Below are 4,311 nucleotides of genomic sequence, written 5' to 3'. Positions count from 1 at the left end.
CCTATGAAGTAGTAACTATTGTCAAGCCCAGGGACATTAAACCACTTGCAGTTAACAAGTAATTGGGTGGGATTTGCACCCTGGTCTATCGGACTTCTCTATTACTGCTTTTCACTACTTTGCTGAAGCTTTGTTTGCTTTCATGACTTTGCTGAAAGCATGATTTTGCTTATTTTCTCAAAAAGACAAGGACATTTTTTCCACTTGTCCTTTCTACAAGCAAAGGGTAGTCTTACCTCACTTTACACCAACTTTCTTTGGAGAGAACTCCAAAGACACTTAACAGCTTCTGAATGTAGTAGTGACTGACCCTAGCTCTTTTCTCATTTAGACTCTCTCTTTTAGTTCAGTTCAAGGGTCATCACACTGAAGTTTCAAACAAGATAGATTTATAGAGGAAATACAGAAAAGTCTAATGTGTCGCTAAGAACTATCGTAGCCTTACCCCAATGAGGTCCTTACCTCTGCTGAGTTTTACTAGAAACATTAATTTTAAAAGTAAATCCATATGTTTAATTTGCTATTTTGCATTCCCAAGAGATTACCTGGGGCTAAGGAGAGTAAATCACTGTTTTAGTCATACAAAGGTTTGAAGAAAATCTACTTGAAAAGAGTTCATGTGGCAAGCTGTCTAGGTCCTACTCATGGGACAAGTCATAGATTTAAAAAAAGAAAAGTAAAAGAAACTTTTTCAAGACTATGAGAAAAGCAGTACTGTATGCTATTTAGAGGAGCTTGGGAGATTTCCCCCCTTTGGTAAATGCCACAAAGGAGGCATTTCTCATGAAAACTTAAGTAAGAGACAGCCTGTAACATGGTGAGAACTGGCCTCTGGGAATAGTTATGGGAGAGAACATGGAGCCAGGACCAGTAATTATGAGACACCAAGGAAAAAAGCAGAGGTTGCACAAACGTAAAATATTCCGAGAGGAAGAAAGAGAGTAAATGCTTTAAATAAAAGTAATTCTCGCCATACAAAACCCAACAGCGTTCACATCTGGTGTAGCAGATATTGTATGAGACTCAGACGTATCCTGGAAAGTATATTGAAAACTTGGGTATATTTTTCAAGCTGTGCTGGATCGAGAGAACTGGAATTCGAATCTTGGATCTATACTTAACAATGTGAGTGACCTTGAGCAATTTATGAAAGCTCCAAGTTCATTATTTGCAAAAATGCAAGTCACGAAACAACATATGTGGAAGGACCTAGCATACCTAGTAGGTGTTTGAAATGTATGTGTTGAATTAAAATCATATAGCCAGTTCTACACTAGGGACAAGAAGTCCTATCATGGTCACCAGAACTGGAAACAGAGCTCAGATTTCTCAAAATCTATCACTTGGTAACCATCAAAACAAGAAGATACAGTTCTGCTACAGAGCTGAAAATGAATGATGTGGAGTCACTGAGTGTGTAAGCAAACAGCACCTATCCAAGCCTCAGTTCCTACATCCTTAAAATGGGAACAAAAATACTGCACTGCCATTTAAAGATTATGGATAATTATGAAAAAATGCCCAGCAGTTAGTAGACATTTGATGCATGGCAGTTATTGTTACTTAAAAGGCCATAGCTACTTCTGAGCAGAAACTGAACCTCATGAATCTTTCTTTGTATTCTTCATTGTGTTTAGCACAATGCCTGTCACATGTTAGGTATAATAAATCTTCATTAAATGGATAAATTAAAAAAAAAACTTGCTCAATGCTCTTGCACTAATTGCCATCAGATGAAGCTTTTGTGTCACTTGAGAGCTTTTTCTCCTAAAAGACCAACTGAGCTCCACCTTTGACTTCAGAGCATATCCTCAGGACAGAAGAACTACAGTGGACATAAATTGGCTGTCTGGGGGTGCTTGCCTATTAATGCCACATTCAGATCCCACCTAAACATTGGTCATACCTTTGGTTTTGGACTCAGTCCTATATGCATTTCCCAGCGCCATCATGTCTGACAAGTCACTTTGTGAAAGCTAGTTACCTCTTTGAACTTCATTTCCTCATTCATAAATAATGACCTTAACGGTTGATGTGAAGATTGAAGGAGACAGCATATGTATAGTGCCAGACATATAATAGGCAGGGCAAGATTTGAAACTCGGTATATGACACCAAAGCTCAAGCTCTTTATATTACATTTGATTTCCAAAGGGTTTTAAGCTCCTTGAAGAAAGGAGACATATCTTATTCAGAAGCACTTTGCATACACCTTAGTGCCTAGCATAACACAGGGCAAAGAGTAGACGTGTAATCAATACTTGTGGAGTTGAATTGCTTCCAACTGTTATCCATTCTCTAAGTGAATCAAGAACATTTCTCCTGGAAAATATGCCTTTGGGCACAAGGAACCATAATTGATTCACAAAAACAAGAATACCAAAGAAACTTGCTTTCCCTTCTTAATATTATTAGATTGACTGGGGGGGAGGGGACATAGACATTCTATTGTTTCGTTTTAATAAAGGTTTAGGCAAGTTAAAAACTTAAGATGCTTTTATAAGTGAGTAACAGGAAACCCAGATGAAACTAGCTTCAAGAGGAACCACATTTAGTGGCTTACATGCTTGAAAGCATGTGTCAGGACTGGCTGATCCAGTTCAGTGATGTGATCAAGGATCCAAGTTCTTTTTGTCTCTTTTCTGATAACACTCAGTGTTGGCTTCATCATGGATGTAAATTGCTCAGTAGTAGAAAACAGGCTACATGTTACCTCATTCATTTCTGGAAAGAAAAAATGAGAGAAAGTATGCCACTCCAAAGCCCAGAACATAATTTTTCTTTCATAATGTCTCCCCTCCTTAAACAGTAATTGTTATTGGGGCGCCTGGGTGGTTCAGAGAGGTGGGTGGCCAACTCTTGATTTTGGCTTAGGTCGTGATTCGAGGATTGTGGGATCAAGTCACACATGGGGCTCCATGCTAAGCATGGGTGGAGTCTGCTGGCATTCTCTCTCTTTCTTTGACTCTCTCTCCCACCTACACACTCTCTTTCTCTAAAAAATAAATTTTAGAAAACACAGTATTTGTCATCAATGGAATGCTATGCACTGATAGGCTTAGATTAGGGATCCTGGCAAGGGATATGATATGATGGCTGGAGTTGGGGTCAGTTCCTCAAATGCCATTGTTTCTACAAAGAAGTGGGAGGGTAATGGGGAAAAGAATGAAGGGGTTGTAGTCACTGTGTCCCAGCAAAGATTATTATGGTCGCAGAAAAGATGTGGCAGTTTTGTCTAGATAACGTAATTGGGCTGATCCGTTGCGGATTAAGTAGTTCCAGGGCTGACAAGCTAGAGAAGCGACCTGCCACATACATTGGGAGGCTCCATTCCTTTACCCCGCCAGACCATGTTGGGTTAGGCGCTCCTTCACCCTGTTTTTAAACAAAACTAAGAATGATTTCACACAAATACAGACTGTTTGTTATATACTTATATAATTAACTTCCAACCCAACCGCAAGGTTGTTGAAAGCAGATGTGCCTTTACCATCTTATTAGCCTCACCACATAACACCGAATCTGACATATAAAGAGGTCAATTTTCAAATAGTACTTCATGAGCAAACAATGGGTTGAAGTTTCAAGAAGGGAGATTACAAATCTTCATATAGGTGGAGAGAAAACTTCCCAACAATAAATGTATTACATAAATTACTAAGAGTAATCAATAACTTAACTATAAAGAAGATGGATGTTGGATTAGGATACCTTTAAGGTTTCTTTTGATCTTGGAATTCAGTGATGTTCCGGTTTACTGATGGTGATCATGATTTACACCCCATGGTGGTGGCCCAGATGCTTCCCGTATAGAAGTCAGGACATTCTGGGTGGCAGGAAGGTGCTATAATCAGTTGTTTGGCTCATGACAATTTGAACCTTCTCTCCAGGGCCATGATCTCTACAAAGGGGGCACATTCCATTCTCCATGTCAGCTGTGATGACCAGTCCATGCTGATTGTGATCTGGTGTGCACTTAGCATTCTCTGTTTATAGGCCAGATTCCAAGACAACAAGAAACAAAGCTGAAAGAAGCTCATGAGCCAATATAGTACCAGAGATGGGGAAGGAATTTCTTAACAGCTCGAGCCATCTTTAGCTCAAACAGTAAACAAACGCAGAGGTTGACCTGGCAGACTTTCAGTATTTATCTAGTGCTGGGTACTGTGCAGGCCCTGTGTTTAGGGCAATAATGAATCCATGGAGACAAGGTTCTGGTCTACGGTGAAGTTTAGAGTTTAGTTGGATATTTGCACCCACACACATACACATACACACACAATACTTGAGAAATGTACAAAACCACATCCA

General features: G+C 39.6%; 1 long non-coding RNA gene across 1 annotated transcript; it reads right to left on the bottom strand.

Annotated features, from left to right (window-relative positions):
- Positions 1-2,389: 2,389 nt before the first annotated feature.
- LOC115286633 lies at positions 2,390-3,918 on the bottom strand. Its single transcript, XR_003906179.1, has 2 exons — positions 3,712-3,918; positions 2,390-2,724 (listed from the first exon to the last, which is right to left on the bottom strand). It is a non-coding gene; the product is annotated as an uncharacterized LOC115286633 (long non-coding RNA).
- Positions 3,919-4,311: the final 393 nt, after the last annotated feature.

The sequence above is a fragment of the Suricata suricatta genome, chromosome 3 (genome assembly GCF_006229205.1).
Source record: "Suricata suricatta isolate VVHF042 chromosome 3, meerkat_22Aug2017_6uvM2_HiC, whole genome shotgun sequence".
In the NCBI taxonomy this organism is placed as follows: Eukaryota; Metazoa; Chordata; class Mammalia; order Carnivora; family Herpestidae; genus Suricata; species Suricata suricatta.
The sequence above is the reverse complement of the archived record's forward strand: the minus strand, read 5'-3'. Positions and strand labels throughout refer to the sequence as shown.